Genomic DNA, 19,905 nt, shown 5'->3' on the forward strand with positions numbered 1-19,905 from the left:
CTTGAAGTGTGCCGAATACACCAAAATGAGTCCTAGATCCAGGAATCTGCACGGCAAAAACTTCCTTAAGAACTATACAAATCAGTCATCCATATAGTGTAAAGGGAAAGACAAGTACAGAAGCTGAAGATTTCCAAAGGCACTCATACCGGTCTTAAATCAGTTTCTCATTAGTAATCAGTTAAATAGAAAAAAAGGGATATGAAACACAGAAACGGAATGCTTTCAGAATACTTTAAATTGATCCTCGTTTCAAGCAAACTGTACGACATACTAACATAAAGGGAACACATCAGATGAATAACCTATGTCTGTAATCTTTTCTTGACAACATCGAAGGGAGTTGTGAACAGTGCAACAGTAGATCCAGCTAATCCACCATATGCAAGCTGGAATGAAGAGTAAACAGGATGAACTAAACCAGGAATCATTCCAGTACCAGTAAAACTCCAGCAGAGACATCAGAGGTGGTAATTCAATTGCAAAAGATGAGAAAATTCGGGCTTGGGGTTGATAATGTGATCGATGCTCATATAGTTAATGCCAAGTCACAAAACTCGATAGGAAATCGATGAGGGAAGACCTGTATTGGGCAATATGAGGAGGTGGAGGAGCTAGTTTTGAGATCATATGCGTTGTTCTAATATGTTGCGTGCAAGCATCGCGTTGATAATGAACCCATGTTAGGGGAAACAGAGCACAAAAAGAATAGAAGGATTTTAACACAACACAACTTACAAAGTTAAGCATATAAGTTATGCTACAGTAAGGATCACCAGTATGTTCTGCCACTTCGTTTTCGCTATCTGCTCTATCTTTTCTTGTGTAATTCATATCTGCTATAAATTGTTCTGCTTTGTGTAAATTAAAACAAATATTTTGTTAATTTATTTTTATTTTCTATTACGAATGGTTTGGATGTCGCCTGAATGAAAAACGTTTGATTTCATGCATATAGCTGCATAGAGAACCAGAGCATGATATTCTGTTTTAAGGAGTAACAACTCCTGATATTAACTCTTTTTTTCTTATAATAACCTTCATAGAATGCAGCTATGCCAACGGTGAAAAGCCGAGGCACTGCAAAAAGCAAAAGGACTACCATGAAACAATTCAATGTTGCATGTTATGCGTACAGTGTGGGAACTAAAAGAAATTTACTTACTGCACCACAATTTTAGATAAATCATATTGACTTCAATATTGTTCAGTCTTAGTACAACAGTAAGCTCGAGACCGATGTACCCTCCTCCAACAACTACAGCCTTTGCATTTTTGTTAGCTTTTAACGCTTCCACAATCTTAGCAGCGTCATTGATTTCTCTCAAGTAGAAGATGTTCTTGGAATCGGCACCTTGTACACCAAAATGTAACAACTTCAAAATCTGAATAGACACAAAAAAAGTTCATGAAATGACAAATGCCGAAAAGTAAATATATATAACACAACCAAATTTCAAGAGACTCACAGTGGATCCAGTAGTTTTATCCTTCAATCCAATGCTCGATGAGCCTTCAGTAAACCACAAATTATATTTTGATGAGTTGACACAGACTGAATGTTGGAGGCAGTAACATGATAGGTCTCTTTAAATTCAAATTTTTAAGCAGACACGAAACATCATTCAGTTTGTCATATGTAAAGGAATTACTGATATTACTAGATATGATCTTTATAGTGACAGGCACTTGTCACTGTGAAACAGACTTGGAGATGTATTGTAAGTGTGTAGTTTCCATTTAAACTTCATTTAGAATATCAGCATCGGGAAGCAACATGAAAATATAATAAGAATCCCAACACTGACCAGGGACAATATACTGTTACACATATCCCATTGTCAAAACTCAAAAGGGACGACATCTGGTGAAGGATTTGTTTGCCAAATAAGAAAATATTTGTACCTTAGCTGATTACCTCAACTATAAGACCACCACAAACAACAATCTTAATTACTATAGAAACATGTTAGGAGCCTGCAGTCACCAAACCTAGATGCAAAATAAACAATGTTACCATGTGCAATTAAAATAGTAGTCACACTAACTTGTCGTTTACATCAAATTGGAATATAGTTGACAAGAAGAACACACACCAGACAACAAGAAGAACATGCACCAGACAACAAAGAACAAAACCAGTTTCATATAGATTCAACACAGGTGAGGAATATAAACCAGTTCAAACATCTGCTTGACTTGGTAAGAAAAACATGAATAGATAATACATATCGAACAAAGAAAAACCTAAGAAAATGATCCCAAAGTAACTCGAGCACACTCATTTTAAGAATATAAGATGACAAAATATTACACACGGGCTAGATACGCAAAACTAACCACTAACCAGTCACCACATTTTCCTTTCAGTTGCCTTATTGCTGGCCATTTCTGTACCTCGTAAAGAATATTAAATTTCCATATATTTCACAAGAAGGTCATCTACATAAAGGGGATTTAGCAAATAATTAAGCAAGATCAGACGGTCAAAATCCCAAAATCAACAAATTAGGTCAACAATCAAAGCGAAGGAGAAGAAAACTCCAAAATAAAAACTCAAAAAATTAGGTCAAAATCATCAATTAGAAGACTAAACTAACCTTAAAATCAATAAATTAGAAGAAAGGCCCAAATTTGCTCAGAAATTGAAGTGGTGGTCGGAGCAGTGGTGCCTCTTTACAATTTCTTGGAGGATGCTGTCGCAGCTGAGATTAGTAGAGTACAAATCTGGCAGTGGCTGAAATATGACGGATTTGGGGTGAAAGGGAACTCAGACGGTCAGATAGAGTGACTGAGGATGGAGACAGATTGAGAGAGATGTTGAAAATGAGAAGTTGAAGCTGAATATCAATGGCGGTTGGAGCTTGAAATATCAGTGGTGGTCGGAGCTGAATTTCTACTTTTTTATGGTGGTCGGAGCTGGGAGCCTTTTCTTTATGGTGGATGATATCGGACACAGTATTTTTTTGGCGGACTAATAAAACCGATGCAATAGAGTATAGATATTAAAATAGATGCAATAGGGTGAAAACCATTGCCTTAGGTAACCCTATGGCGACGGTTTTGGAAACCGTTGCTATAAGGTGGTCTAATGCAACGCTTATATGACAAATGCAACTATTAAATCATCAATTAAGTTTATTAAAATAATTTTTTTTTTTGCAACGGGTCTATAGCAATATTTTTTCAATCGTTGTCAAAAGTTTCGTTGCAATAGGGTATTTTTTGATAATAATATTCATATGGTAGATATAATTATTTATTTCTGTTATTGGGTGATTCATATGATATTAATGGGTGATATATATGGTATTATGGATGATTCATATGTTATTAATGAAAGGTGATAGTATAGTCAGTGTAGGAAACAAAAGTAATAATATTTTTTTTTAAAAAAAGTAAAGGCAGAATTGAAATATAATTAAAATTAAATCTAAAAAGAGCAGACTAAAATTAAAAACGGAAAAAGAGAAAAAAGACCTAAAAAAAAATATATCTTTCATAATTAAAGACGAAAAAAAAGAAACATAATTAAAACACCTAAATTAAATCTAAAAAAAGAGAAAAAGTAGATATTTTTCCTTAAATAAAAGAATACAATGAATAAAAGAGAATCTATTATTTTCTTAAATAAATATCTTGTTAATTTTAAATGTATTACTTTTTCTATATATTATTATATAATATATGTATTACATTTCAAAAAATCAGAATAAAATCAAATATTTACAAAAGTTTTGGCCCGAAAGAATATCCCAACCCAAATTAACAATTCGCATTATAAGTTTCTTTATAAATGATATGTTGATTAGTTTGACTATAAATGTCTCCTCCTAAAACTGTGAAATGAAAAATTAGGCTATACATTTTAAAAAGCCACTTTATTAAAAGTGAAAATATTTACAAAATGCTAGTAGCCCAAAGTGCTGACCCATCCTATTTTTTTTTTTTTAAATATAAACTAAACAAAACAGTGAATATCCGGACTTTGGATTTATAAATAAATTTTTTTCAATTAAGTAAGGATATTCAAGTTTTAAAAATTAGGTAAAAGGAATAATTTTTTTAAAAATATTTTTGTTCCAATAACTTTGTAAAGTTGTAGAATAACTTTGAAAGTTATTCGACAATTTTATGAAGTTGTTCAATAACTGTCAAAGTTATTGGATAATTTTGCAAAGTTATTTGATAAATATGTAAAGTTATTGAAATAACTAATGTAATTATCAAATAGTTATCCAATTGTTCAAAGATTTTATTTTTTTTAATTTGAGGACATTGCAGAGCCCTTTAGTTTTTTAATTAGAGGCGAGGGTGTGTGGACTCATTTTTCTCGTGAATATCTATGGAAAAGAACAGGATTAGGAAAGTGAAGTAGAAATTGGAAAAACGGAAGATTTCTCTGGAGATTTCTTGTCTTCCTCAAGGATATGAAAATTAAACTCTTCAAATCAAAAACAACGAATTATCAAGCATAGTCCATTGTCCCTTCACCCCACTCTGCACTTGAGCTATGAAATCGACTTCAACTTATCTTCATCAAAGCAACATCGATTCGAATCTAGTGTGTATCTACTGTTTTCCCCAATTCCAAGCTTCAGTAAAATCACTTCAGCTTCGAAAATAAGAGGTACCATCTGACATCTAACACTTTTGTGTTGAATCGCAAAAGGAGTTCATACCACCATTTGAACTAGATCTTTGAACTAGTGGTATTGTGCCTTTGTTATGTGAGGTTGTAGAATTGTAAGTAAGAAACACTTTTGATAGAAGCTAAAATCAACGATTTCACCAAGAAACCGGGTATTTTGAGAGTAATTATTTCATTCACTGGTTAGAACCAATAGTCTAGATAAAACTTGAAAACTGCCTTACCCAAATATGAAAAATGCTTGAATTAATCTGAGCCTGGATAAAATAACTTTAGTGCTTAAGACTTTTAGTCCTAGTTTAGTACCCAATCAACACCTCAAAGATCTCACTAGGTGCAGGTACTGTCAACTAATTAAAATTGCTTCAAGCATTACAAGAAATCAAAACCTCAAAGCTCTCACTAGGTGCAGGTTCTGTCAACTAATTAAAATTGCTTCAAGCATTACAAGAAATCAAAGTGTTACATCATATGTGTCTAAGCTTAAAATCTCGTAGAAAACTTTGTAACCATGAAACTTGATTACTAATCTCCAAGTTGCTACTTTTTAACTATGATTATTTGTTTGAGTAATCTGCCTAATCCTTATGGTTGGAATGCTGCTTTTATCAAGATTGATAATATTCTTACCTACATAGGAACCTCATGAAAAAAAGTTAAAACTCACATGCATGCAAGATTAAAAACCAAGTTAGCAAAAAATTCAGCAAGAGTATTTCCCTTCCTAAAAGAGTATTGTACTCTTATTGATATGGTGTTTCTGATACTTAATAGAGTCGACCTCCATTGTCACACTCCAAGGTAACTTCTAAACTTCACTGATAGTATCTACCATAGCCAAAATATCTGTCTCAATAATGATATTGTTAAGCTGCTTATCCAGAGTATACTGAAGTTCGTCCCTTATTGCCCTAGCCTCAGCCATTAGATTAGAAGAATCAACAATTTTAACACCTTTAACACCAACTAAATTACCGTCATGGTCTCTTACACAAAAGGCAACAACACTAAGACCCGAATTTCCTATTAAGGCACCATTAGTTTTACATTTCAACTATCCCAAAGGTGGGCGAGTCCAACTAACTATTTTAAACTGAAAGGCATGCCTGTACTCACCCAGATAGTCTACCATGTGGGGCTAACTATTTTAAACTAAAAGACATGTCTGTAATTACCCTGCAGTTTACTATGTGGGGCCAATTGTTAGCAAAAGAAAAGTACTTAAAATCTAATCTAAGTTCTAACGAACTTGTAAATAGTAGAGTTGATGTCCCACATCGCCTTATTTCTAGAATGTGTACCACCATTGAATATAGTATTTCTCCTCTTCCATAGAAACTAAAGAATGTTGATGTGCAAAGCCTGAAAAAACATATTCAGTGTACTATTACCTTCTGCATCCCACCATTTATTCATAATTTATTTTATATGCACCCAATACCCTAGGATACCAGTAGCTCTAGCATAATGATCCCATAAAAATGCTGCAACCTCACTTGTACGGAATAAGTGATCAGTGGCTTCCCTTACTGGAATCCTACAACACTAACATAAATTACAAATGTCATAGTTCTAGTTACCCAAATTAGCCTTAACAGAAACTCTACAAGACCAGGCCCTCCATTCAATAAAAGAGATTTTGAAAGGAAAGCCCTTTACCCACAACCTCTTATTATCATCAAAAGCTTCAGCTCTATTTCTAAAAATATCCCATATAGAATTCACAGTTGTGCCCAGGATGCCATTTGACACTGTGGCGCGACGCGCCAATGACTAAAATCGGGAGAAAAGTGCCGAATTGAAGGAAAACAACGTGGAAACCTAATTTAAGTAGGGTTATGACTTATATACTATAAATATAACGTCTTAAAATACGTTTTGGGAAATCTTTGAACCCCTAGATCACTTGGAACAACATTGGAGGCTACCAAAACTTCTTTTTAGGTTTTTATTTCTTCAATTTAGCTTTTTTTTTTTTATGGTTTTAATCATTCATACAATTAATTGGATGTTGATTATGGCTATGAGTGTCTAAAAACTCCCTTTCCGGGGTTGAAGGCAAGAACCTGATTATTATTGCTATGGATTAAGTTTGTTTTCTTTGCTTTTCATTATTGGTTGTTTGTTTATTCTCATTTTAACTATTTTAAGGATTCGCGACCCTTAGAATACATCCATTGTCAACCTTGTGAACTCGGAAGAGGGAATAGGGCGATAGAACATGAGAATAAATAGAGTATGGTTCTTGATTCTTTATAAAATAAGAAACTTGAATTAGTATCTAGGGCAGGGATGTACTTAAATACCTTACTTGATTATATGTATGATGATATGTGTTGAGAACTTAAGTGAATTATTACATCCCCGCTCAATGATGTAGGTGTAAGGTTCAACTTAGGTAATAGATTAGTGGTTGGGAAACCATAATTGCATAATTAACGCTACGAATCAACAACCAAGATAAGCAAGTTAACGAATGAAATCCATTAACATAATATGATTGTTCAGAGTGCTTCTCTGGGTTTTTTTCTATTGATTGTTACAAGATCTTTACTTTACACATTATTTAATTTATTTGCAATATACAATCTCAATTCTCTCTTTTGGTTACTCTCGCATCAAGTGAATCTAAATTGTGAACTAAAATCAAATCGTTGCTAAATCTAGTCTCTGTAGGATTGATAATTCGGCTTTCTTGAAGGCCACTATATTACTTGGTAGACCACGTACACTTGTGTGTGCGCTGTCAAGTTTTTGGCGCCGTTGCCAGGGACTTGAAATTGACAATTAATTTATTTTAGTTTTATCTTTAGATTTATTTGGTGTTTTTACGCTTGGTCTTGTTTTGTATTTGCAAAAAACAAGTTCTTAAGTTTATAAGCTGGCAAGGGATCGGGAGTTGGTAGAACCAAGCCTGGAACCCAAACAGCTTTACCATCAAGTAGGAGAGAAGCAATCCTTCTCCCCAAAATTTTGCAAATCCAAGAAGGCCAACAGAATACTGTTCCTATGGCTGAACAACAAGCAACTAGTAGGAAGGTTAGGGAAGTGGCAGTCCCACTTCCGATGAACTTGACTTCCCCAATTCAAAGATCGATAGTTGGGGGAAATTTTGAGTTGAAACATAATATGGTGCTGTTTTTTATTAGCAGTGGACAGTTTGCGGGGCTTTCACATGAGGATCCACAAGTCCACTTGCAGACTTTCATTGAGCTTACTGATACATTTACTCCGACTGGGGTCACTCCAGATTATGTGAGGCTAACACTGTTTCCCAATTCACTTTTTGGGGAAGCTAAAATGTGGTTGAATGTGGAGCCGGCCAATTCAATCACAACATGGGATGACTTAGCTAGAAGATTCCTCATCAGATTCTTTCCATCAGGCAAGACTGCGAGACTTCACAGTAAGATAGTGAGCTTCAAACAGAAGCTTGATGAAAATCTATATCATCAGGATTATCCACACCACCAACAATCGAATGAGGTACTTGTTCATACTTTTGTAGAAGCTCTTGATCACAATACAAAGATTTTGCTAGATTCAGCCGCAGGTGGTCAAGCGTTGGAGGTAACTTATGATGAGCTGTACACATTACTGAACCGCATAGCACAAGGAAATCCAAAGTGACATTTAGATTCTAGAAGTGCCACGAAAAGAATTACAGATGTGTTAGAGGTGTATCAATTCACAGTCCTATCAGCTCAGGTTTCTGTATTGCAGAATTTGATTAACATAATATTCAACACCTTGAAGTTGGGAGCAACATAACCTACAGCCACAGTCAATGCTATCTAAAAAGCCACAAGTTGGTGTGAGGTATGTGGAAATAATGGTCATGCAGCGGCCATGTATGCTTCAAATCTGGAATCGGTGATGTATGTGGGCAATACTCAAAGGCCAAATTATGATAATGCCTACAACATGAAGTGGCAAACTCAACCACCTAATCAGCCATGGAACGCCCCACAGCCACAGGCCTAATCGAGTCAATTAACTAGCAACATGGAAGACATATTAAAACAACTCGTATCTGGTCAAACACAATTGATTGTGGATCTAAACAGTCAAATGGTAGGATTACAGAATCAGAAAGTGGCATAGAGAAATTTAGAGTTGTAGGTTGGGCAGATATAATAAGCATTAAATACTAGACCACAAGGTGGTTTGCCCGCTGATACAGAAAATCCAAAGCAAGTCATGACAATTACCTTGAGAAGTAGTAAGGAGCTTGAAGGAGAACCTCCAAAGGCAACTAAGGAGGTAGATATCGATGTTGTCACTCAACAGGTAAATGATAGAGTTTCTAAAAATTCAAGAAAGTCTGAGTATTTGAATAAAAAAGTTCCTGACCCATAAGTAAAGAAGTGGCAGCCGCTACCCTTCCCTCAAAGGTAAATAAAAGAGAAGGAGGATGCCCTGTTCAAAAAGTTCATTGATACATTCAAAGAGCTTCATATTAACTTACCTTTGCTAGATTTTTTGTAGAGTATGCCTAAGTATGCAAAGTACTTAATGGATGTGGTGGCAAAGAAGGTGAAATTGCAAGATGTGGGAGCAATAATACTCACTGAAGAGTGTAGCACTATGATGACACAAACAATCCCCAAGAAATTGAAAGATCAAGGGAAGTTTACTATTCCTATACAAATTGGGGGAAAAGAATTCCATGGATTGAGTGACTTAGGGAAAAGCGTAAATTTAATACCCCGATCGTTGTTTAGAAAATTGGGCTTGGGAGAGCCTAAAGGCACACGAGTTGTTATGCAGCTCACAGACGGATCAATAACATATCCTGATGGAATCATTGGGGATGTCCTCATAAAGGTTGGTAAATTTATTATTCCTGCTGACTTTTTTGTTCTTGATTTTGTGGCAGACGAACAGGTACCAATTATTTTGGGGCGTCCATTCTTAGCAATCGGAGGGGCTTTATGATGTTAGAAAAGGCACGCTCAAGATGAGGGTAGATGATGAAGAGGTGGTATTTGATGTTTACAAGGCCCCCATTGGAAAATCCTTATATAAAGATTTATGCATGATCAATGTGTTTGAAAGGGATGAGTGTGGGATGTTTAATCTACCAAAGACCTCTTCCGACTGCCTGATTGAGTGACCTAAGATGAAACCACAGATTCCCAACACGTTACTAGGTAAAAGAGGTCTGAAACAAAAGAAAAAATTGCTCCCAAAAGGGAGTAAAAAGGTAAAGGAATATGGTTGAGTTGATGATGTAATACCCCGTATTTCCCTAACATAATTGAAGTCCCTATACATGAGTGCTCGTATATTGCATTTTCGAAATACTTATTGTTTTCTAGTTTAGAGCCTGCCATTTCGCAGGAAATTGAATTAGCTTTCCAACGATATAAAATTCACCTAAATTTGATAATCGGGTAAGAAGTTATGGAGATTTAAAGTTTTAGTCGTTAAACACTGTCATTTTAGCCCTTAGCGCATCTCGAAGCCAGCATAAATGACGATTGTCAATTTTCAGTGAAGCTCCGCGAAACCACCGCGTCGTGCCGTCAGCCAAAATCCCAATTGTCCTTTTCCAGTGTCCTGTTGTGATAATGGCATTACGCGACAGGGCACCGCAATTCCTTCGCATCGAGCCAAGCCCTCAATTCCCAGTTTCCAATTTCAGTGATACGACGCGATAGCGCCGCATCACGCCAGCTCACAAAATCAAGAATTTAATAGTAATTTCGAGTTTTAAATTTGAGGGCACAATCTTTTTCCCCTCACCCCAATCAACCTTTAACACAAAATTTACCCTAATTAACCTATTATTTCATTATTTTAATAACTTTTTCCCCAATCCAAAGAAGATTCTCTCCCAATCAAGAACCCTAGCTCTTAAATTCAAGGCCAATCCTCGAGAATTCACCAAGAGCTTTAAGAAATCCATCAGTTAAGGTATGTTAGATGTTCATCCATAGAGTCCAAGCAACCCTTTTAAATTATAAAATTGTGATCTTTTCAAGTTATTATGTTTTAAGTTATGATTTAACCCATGAATCTCCATGAACTATGATTTTATACCATGCTACCATGAAATTATTGTTATTATTTAATCCTTCATGTTTTAATGTTGTATTTATTGAACAAGACCATGATTTAACTCTATTATGTCGGATTCATGCTATGTCTATATGTTTTAGGACATTCCTATGATTGTTTTAAACCATTAACTACAAGTGTTTGATAAAATCCCTACAAGAGTGATTGATTTAATAAAAGCCTTCATGTTCTAATCTCCAAGTTTTAGGGTCATTTTACTATCATTGTGTTTGAGTCCTGGGGTATTGAATACTCGAAAACCATAGCTGTTTATTTAGTCTAGTCTCAGTACATTACAAAATAGTCTTTAGATTATATTATGAGCATTATCAGAAAAGTCAGATATCAGTCATTAAATTCAGAACAGTCTAGTATCTCAGTGTCTTTCAATTGGGAGTAGGATTTAGCACCGAGCGAGTGCAGGGATAGAGGCTTCCCCATCAGATAGGTAGAGTCGTTAGTAGCAGTCCCTATACTCCAAAACTACGTAGCCATCGTAGGATATGAGTAGTCACCCATCAGATTAGGCTTGACTATCTCACAGGGGTCACCCATCGGTTCAGGCTTGACACCCTTAGTCCTTTGGACATTATATCAGTTTAGTAGATCCACACAACCATTGTTAGTACCCGTGGCACGGTATTAACACCCTTCTAACTAGGGTTACTGGTTGGACCCCGATTAGCTCAAATTAGGGAATGTCGGTCAGATGATACCTCCCATAGTCTCAGATATAGTCTCAGTTACAGTCTCAATTTAATTATACGACCTTAGAGTTGCTTGACCAAAGCATGCATATATCAGTATTTTATTTCAGTATTTTGATTTACAAATTTTACTCAGTCCATGTTATATGCTTTGTCATGCATCCCTAGTGTCCATAGATTTTTACGTATCTTCAGTATTTACAGACTATCATGCATACTCGATATTTACAAATTTCTCCATATTTTCAGTACCTACAAATTTTATGTTCTCTATTCAGTGCTCTATGTTTTACACATATAATCAGTTAGTTATTATTATTTCTATTCATGAAACCATGCATATCAGCCTACCTCATTTAGCGTACCAGTACATTCAAAGTACTGATCGCATATGTTCTTTTGCGCTATGATGTATCATATTATAGGTGCTGACGCTCAGTTCTCGGATCGCACTTAGTCCCTCAGATCATCAGCAGTACAGTAGCAGTAATGAGTCCTTATTATCCGAGGACAAATTATTTTACTTCATGTCTTTATCTCAGTAGTTAGTAAAGTTAGTTGGGGGCCTGTCCCATCATCTGACAGTATTTAGTTTCAAGGCTTTTCAGACACTACAGTTAGCTATTCAGATTATTCAGATTTCAGTATTATACCAGATTCATAATTCAGTAGTCTTTTCATTATTAAAACCTTATGACATTTTAGTTATTCTTCCGCATTTATGATTATATTATTCAGTGCCCACAGCAGGTACCAGCTCATAGGTTAGCTTGTGGTTCCTCGAGACCGTAAGCACCGTGTAATGACTAAGGGGTAGCTTTGGGTCATTACAAACTTGGTATCAGAGCCTAAGGTTTTAAAGTGTCCTAGGAAGTCTGAAAGTCGCGTCGAGTAGAGTCTTATGCATGGGTGTGTAACGCGCCACACTTATAGACGAGAGGCTACCAGGAGTTTAGGAAAAAGTTTCCCTTCTTTCATTATTCATGTCGTGCGAGTGAAGAGGAGCTCAAGTTAAACTCTCTGTCTAATTCACTTCTTTCTTCTGTCAGCCCCTTAGCCCATCCAGGCAGATCCTCTGGACGAGCATGTCTCTCACGTTGAATTTAGAGCCGTGTTCATTACTCTAGCCAATTCAGTTGTAATACAAAATGAACGGCCAGCTACTGTTCCGGCCAACCCAGTGGCCAATACTGTTGCAACCAGAATTTGGGATTTCACCCGGATAAATCCTCTTTCTTTCACGGGATCCAAGTCTGGAGATGATCCACAAGAATTCTTAAATATGGTTCAGAAGGTAACAGAGCTATGGGGGTGATATCTAGTCAAAGTACTGAGTTGACTGCATATCAATTGCAGGATGTAGCCCATACTTGGTTTAAGTAGTGAAAGGTTGATAGGGGTGTAGATGCAGGGCCTGTAAAATGGGAAAAGTTTGCCACAACTTTCTTAGACAGGTTCTTCCTATTAGAGTAGAGAGAGGCCAAAATGTTAGAGTTAATTAATTTGAGGTAAGGCAACATGAGTGTGAGGGAGTATTCCTTTAAGCTTACTCAGTTAGCTAGGTATGCTTCTCATGTGGTGGCTGATAATATGTCCAAGATGAGTAAGTTTGCGTCTGACATATCTAATAGTATGGTCAAGGAGTGCAGGACCGCAATACTGATTAATGAGATGGACTTGTTTAGGCTGATGGTCCATGCTCAACAGATAGAGAAGCAAAATATTAAGAAGAGGGAGAGAGGAAACAAGAAAGCTAGGACGGGTAGTTTAATTTCAATCAGCCAAAGTCAGAAGGTGGTAATCGTTCTCAATTTCATCAGAGGTATTTAGCCCCAGCACCCTCTTCAGCCAGTGCTCCAGTACCCAAATTCAGAAATGATAATAGGGATAGGTCACCAGGCTCTAAGGCCCAGGTCAGTGTTAGCAATGCTCGTACCAATCCTCTATGTCAAAAGTGTGGCAGACACCATCAGGGTGAGTGTAGAGTAGGTAGTGATATGTGCTTGGGGTGTGGCAAGCCAGGCTATCGGATTCGAGAGTGTCGGGTAGTTGCTCAGAAGGGTAGGAATGTGCGCCAACAGGACTAGTCCCATCAGTTCCATTCGGTTGCCCGACTTAGCAGGTTGCCGCTTCTTGTGCTACCAGTGGCCAGCGTCCGAATAGATTATATGCTCTTCAGTCCTTCCAAGATCAGGAAAATTCTCCTGACGTAGTCACTGGTACGTTGCAGGTCTTTCACTTATATGTTTAAGCTTTACTAGACCCTGGAGCTTCTCTTTCTTTTGTAACTTTATACATAGCCGTCAACTTTGGAGTCAGTCCCGAAATGCTATTAGAGGCCTTTTCAGTGTCCACCACAGTCGGTGTTTCCATTGTAGCCAAATAGGTATAGAGATGATGGATTTTGATGTCATTCTTGGCATGAATTGGCTCCACTCATGCTATGCCTCAGTTGACTGTAGAAACAGAATAGTTCATTTCCAGTTCCCAAATGAACCAGTCTTTGAATGGAGGGGTAGTACTACAACTCTTAGGGGTCAATTGATCTCATACCTTAGAGCCAGAAAGAAGATATAGAAGGGGTGTATTTACCATCTTGTTTGAATCAAAGACTCTTAACTCAGAAACTTTAACTCTTGAATTATTTCCAGTAGTAAATGAATTCTTAGATGTATTTCCTGAAGATCTTTTCAGAGTTCCTCCCAAAAGGAAAATCGACTTCGGAATAGACCTTCTCCCAGATACTCAGCCTATAGTTATTCCGCCATACAGAATAGCTCTAGCTAAACTCAAAGAACTGAAAGAACAGTTGAAGGACCTCTTATATAAGGGATTCATCAGACTCAATGTCTTTCCGTGGGGTGCACATATTCTATTTGTGTGTAAGAAAGATGGTTTTCTCAGAATGTGCATAGACTACCGTCAGTTGAACAAAGTCACAATCAAGAATAAATACCCACTTCCTAGAGTTGATGACTTGTTTGATCAACTTCAGGGTGCTAGCTACTTTTCCAAGATAGACCTTAGATCAGGCTATCATTAGCTTAGGGTCAGGGAATGTGACGTTCCAAAAATAGCTTTCCGAACTCGATATGGTCACTTTGAATTTCTAGTCATGTCCTTTGGTTTTACGAATGCCCCAGCAGGCTTCATGGACTTGATAAACCGAGTGTTTAAGCAGTACTTGGACATGTTCGTCATAGTCTTCATTGATGACATTCTTGTTTACTTCCGTAGCAAAAATGGTCATGCAGACCACCTCAATGTAATGCTTAACACTTTAGAACCTATCAGTTGTTCGCTAAATTTAGTAAGTGTAAATTTTGGCTAAGATCAGTAGCTTTCCTTGGCCATATTATTTCTGGCAATAGCTTTAGAGTCGATCTTCAAAAGACCGAGAGGGTGAGAAACTGGCCTAGACCCATCTCTTCATCTAATATTAGGAGTTTCTTGGGTTTAACTGGCTATTACCGTTGATTTTTTGAAGGATTTTCTTTTATTGTATCCCCCATGTCCAAATTGACTCAGAAGAAAGTTAAGTTTCAGTGATCAGATTCCCCCGAGAAGAGTTTTCAGGAGTTGAGACTCGACTCACCTCAGCCCCAGTCTTGACTCTACCAGATGGTTCAGTTGGTTTTGTTGTGTACAATGATGCATCTAGAGTAGGTTTGGGTTGTGTCCTTATGCAGAGAGGTAAGGTCATAGCCTATGCCTCCAGACAATTTAAACCACATGAGAAGAATTACCCTACTTATGATCTTGAGTTAGTAGCTGTAGTGTTTGCCTTAAAGATTTGGAGGCATTACTTGTATGGGGTATATATTGATGTGTTCACTGATCACAAAAGCCTTCAGTATGTGTTCTCTTAGAAAGATTTGAATTTGCGTTAGAGAAGGTGGTTAGAGTTATTGAAGGATTATGACAAGAATGTTCTGTATCATCCGGGCAAGGCCAATGTAGTGGCTGATGCTCTCTATAGATTGTCTATGGGCAGTGTTGCTCATGTTAAGGATGGTAAAAATAAGTTAGCTCAGGAAGTTCATCAGCTTGCTCGATTAGGTGTTTGCTTAGTCGACTCAGCAGATGGTAGTGTGTGGGTGCAGAGTAGTGCCGAATCATTTCTAGTTTCCGAGGTGAAGGATAAGCAGGATAGAGATCCCAGTCTAGTTAAGTTAAAATAATCAGTCAGAGACCAGAAAGTGGAGGTTTTCTCCCAAGGGGGAGATGGTGTTATGCGTTATTAGGGTAGATTGTGTGTGCCTGTTGTAGATGATTTGAGGCAATGAATTCTCGTAGAAGCGCATGGTGCGCGTTACTCTATTCATCCATGGGCCACTAAGATGTACCGCAATTCACGGGAGATCTATTGGTGGAGTGGGATGAAAAGAGATATTGCAGAGTTTGTAGCTAAGTGCTCTACCTGCCAGGAAGTTAAGATTGAGCACCAAAAGCCCAGTGGGTCCATGCAGGAGTTCAATATTCCCATGTGGAAATAGGAGGAAGTGAACATGGACTTTGTGACAGGTTTGCCTCGTACTCATCATCAACATGATTCTATTTGGGTTATCGTAGATAGGATGACCAAATCAGCTCATTTCTTGCCAGTCCATACCTCTTATTCAGCGGAGGACTATGCGAAACTCTATCTCAGAGAGTTGGTTAGGTTGTAAGGTGTTCCCTTATCTATCATCTCAGACAGAGGTACCTAGTTTACCTCTCATTTCTGGAAAGCATTCCAAAAGGGTTTTGGTACCCAAGTTCATCTCAATACTACCTTCTACCCTTAGACAGATGGTCAAGTTAAAAGGACCATTTAGAATCTAGAAGATATGCTGAGAGCATGCGTTGTTTATTTCAAGGGTAATTGGGATGGCCATATTTCTTTGATTGAATTCACATACAATAATAGCTATCATTACAGTATCCGTATGGCTCCATTTGAGGCTCTCTATGGTAAGAGATGTAGATCTCCAATTGGTTGGTTTGAAGTAGGTAGGGCCACAGTAGTAGGGCCTGACTTGGTGTTTGATGCGTTAGAGAAGGTTCAGTTGATTAGAGAAAGGCTTAGGGTTTCCCAGAGCTGACATAAATTGTATGCAGACGTGAGGAGAAAGGATCTCAAGTTTGAGGTGAGGGATTTCGTGTACTTGAAAATCTCTCCCATGAAAGGAGTGGAGATTTAGCAAGAAAGGGAAACTCAGTCCCCGATATGTCGGTCCTTTTAGAATTCTCAATCGTTTTGGAAAGGTAGCTTACGAGCTTGAGTTGCCTTCAGATTTAGCCTCAGTACACCCAGTGTTCCATGTCTCATTATTGGAAAAACTGTTTTGGTGATCCAGCGATAGTTGGTCCCTTAGAAAATACAAATATTTAGAACAGTCATTTCTTTGAGAAAGTTCCAATCGAAATTCTTGATCATTAAGTTCGTAAACTAAGGAGCAAAGAAATTCCACTAGTCAAAGATCTTTGGCGAAATCAGTCCATTGAGGAAGCCACTTGGGAAACAGAGGCAGATATGCTGACCAAGTACCCTCATCTTTTCTCTTCGAATCCAAATTCAGTATAAGGTGCCAAATCTTCTCAAGATTTTTCTCTATCATGCTTAGTTTTAGTTGCACATCATGTTCATGTCAGCCGTGCATTTATTAATCAGTTCAGTTATGCCTTCCATGCATCAGATATGCATGTTCAGTGTGTAAGCTTAGTTTATCAGTTTTCCCTCAGCTTAACTAGTCTTATTCGAGGATGAATGTTCCTAAGAGGAAGATATTGTAATACCCCATATTTTCCTAACATAATCTAAGTCTCTATACATGAGCATTCGTTTATAACATTTTTAAAACACTTATTATTTTCCAGTTTAGATCCTTCCATTTCGTAGGAAATTGAATTAGCTTTCCAACAATATAAAATTTGCCTAAATCCGATAAACGGTTAAGAAGTTATGGAGATTTGAAGTTTCAGTCGTTAAACACCGTCATTTTAGCCCTTAGCACGTCACGGAGCCAGCATAAATGACGATTGTCAATTTCCAGTGAAGCTTCACAAAACCACCGCGTCGCGCCGTCAGGGAAGATTCCAATTATCCTTTTCCAGTGTCCTGTCGTGATAATGGCGCGTAGTAGCAAGGGTGAATTTCAGAATCAAAAGGGCACCACGATTCCTCCGCATCGCGCCAAGCCCTTAGTTCCCAGTTGTCCAATTCCATTGTCACGACGTGATAGTGCCGCGTCACGACAGCTCACAAAATCGAGAATTTTACAGTAATTTTGAGTTTTAAATATGAGGGCATTACAGTCTTTTTCCCTCACCCCTGTCAGCCTTTAACACAAAATTCACCCTAATTAACCCATTATTTCATTATTTTAATAACTTTTCCCCCAAATCAAAGAAGATTCTCTCCCAATCAAGAATCCTAGCTCTCAAATTCAAGGTCAATCCTCGAGAATTCACCAAGAACTTCAAGAAATCCATCAATTAAGGTGTGTTAGATGTTCATCCATGGATCTCTTTCATCCATGGAGTCCAAGTAACCCTTTTATATTATAAAATTGTGATCTTTTCAAGTTATTATGTTTTAAGTTATGATTTCACCCATGAATCTCCATGAACTATGATTTTATACCATGTTACCATGAAATTATTGATATTATTTAATCCTCCATGTTTTAATGTTGTATTTATTGAACAAGACCACGATTTAACTCTATTATGTCGGATTCATGCTATTTCTATATGTTTTAGGACATTCCTATGATTGTTTTGAACCATGAACTACAAGTGTTTGATAAAATGCCTACAAAAGTGATTGATTTAATAAAAGCCTTCATGTTCTAATCTCCAAGTTTGAGTCCTGGGGTATTGAATACTCGAAAACCATAGCTGTTTATTTAGTCTAGTCTCAGTACATTACAGAATAGTCTTCAAATAATATTATGAGTATTATCAGAATAGTTAGATATCAATCATTAAATTCAGAACAGTCTAGTATCTCAATGCCTTTCAGTTGAGAGTAGGATTTAGCACCGAGCGAGTGCAGGGATAGCGGCTTCCCCGCCTGATAGGCAGAGTCGTTAGTAGCAGTCCCTATACTCCAAAACTACGTAGCCAACGTAGGATATGAGTAGTCACCCGTCAAATTAGGCTTGACTATCTCGCAGGGGTCACCCGTCGATTTAGGCTTGACACCCTTAGTCCTTTGGACATTATATCAGTCTAGTGGATCCACACAACCATTGTTAGTATCCGTGGCACGGTATTAACACCCTTCCAATTGGGGTTACAGGTTGGACCCCGATTAGCTCAAATTAGGAAATGTCGGTCAGTTGGTACCTCCCACAATCTCAGATATAGTCTCAGTTACAATCTTAGTTCAATTATGCGGCCTTAGAGTTGCTTGACCAAAGCATGCATATATCAGTATTTTATTTCAGTATTTTGATTTACAGATTTTACTCAGTCCATGTTATATGCTTTGTCATGCATCCCCAATGTCCACTGATTTTCAAGTATCTTCAGTATCTACACACTGCTATGCATACTCGGTATTTATAGATTTTTCCATATTTTCAATACCTACAGATTTCATGTTCTCTATTCAGTGCTCCATGTTTTACACGTATAATCAATTCGTTATTATTATTCCTATTCATGAAACCATGCATATCAGCCTACCTCCTTTAGCATACCAGTACATTCAAAGTACTGATCACATACCTTTCTTTTCTGCTATGATGTATCATATCATAGGAGCTGACGCTCAGTTCCCGGATCGCACTTTGTCCCTCAGATCATCAGCAGTACAGTAGCAGTGGTGAGTCATCATCATCCGAGGATAGATTATTTTACTTCATGTATTTATCTCAGTAGTTAGTAGAGTTAGTTGGGGGCCTGTCCCATCAATTCACAATATTCAATTTAGAGGCTTTTCAGACACTACAGTTAGCTATTCAGATTATTCAGATTTCAGTATTATGCTAGATTCATAATTCAGTAGTCGTTTTATTATTAAAACCTTATGGCATTTTAGTTATTCTTCTACATTCATGATTATATTATTCAGTGCTCACAGCAGGTACCAGCTCATAGGTTAGCTTGTGGTTCCTCGGGACCGTAAGTACCGTGTAACAAATATGGGGTAGGCTGGGATCATTATAGATGAGGGTCGTGCCGTGAAACTAAATCAGGCGCTGCTTGGGAGGCAACCCAAGTTAATTAGGTATCTTTTTTTTTCAGTTTTTTTTTTAGTTTTTACTTCATGTAGTTTTGTTTTTGGTTGAGTCACAAGTTCATAGGAAGTTTGAGTACCATAAACATGAGCTAAGGAGCATGGAAAAAATTGAGTGTGGGGTCCCATGGATCCCATTTATGCAAAACAAAAGATGTTACTAGCTAGGCTTAGAGGCTTCAAGAAGTATTTCTATCTCTTACCTTTAAATTCACTTTGGGGACAAAGTAGATTTTAAGTGGGGGGGGGGGGGGGTT

The 19,905-nt window shown here is 37.4% G+C and overlaps 1 long non-coding RNA gene across 2 annotated transcripts; it reads right to left on the reverse strand.

Annotated features, from left to right (window-relative positions):
• Positions 1-3: 3 nt before the first annotated feature.
• Positions 4-3,095, reverse strand: LOC124894951. Of its 2 annotated transcripts, none has more exons than XR_007051448.1 (4): positions 2,601-3,081; positions 1,470-1,513; positions 1,166-1,385; positions 4-46 (listed from the first exon to the last, which is right to left on the reverse strand). It is a non-coding gene; the product is annotated as an uncharacterized LOC124894951 (long non-coding RNA). The 2 variants fall into 2 exon arrangements; XR_007051449.1 differs by lacking the exon at positions 4-46 and adding an exon at positions 53-389 and having other exon boundaries at positions 2,601-3,095.
• Positions 3,096-19,905: the final 16,810 nt, after the last annotated feature.

The sequence above is a fragment of the Capsicum annuum genome, unplaced genomic scaffold, assembly GCF_002878395.1.
Source record: "Capsicum annuum cultivar UCD-10X-F1 unplaced genomic scaffold, UCD10Xv1.1 ctg78594, whole genome shotgun sequence".
NCBI classification, from domain to species: Eukaryota; Viridiplantae; Streptophyta; class Magnoliopsida; order Solanales; family Solanaceae; genus Capsicum; species Capsicum annuum.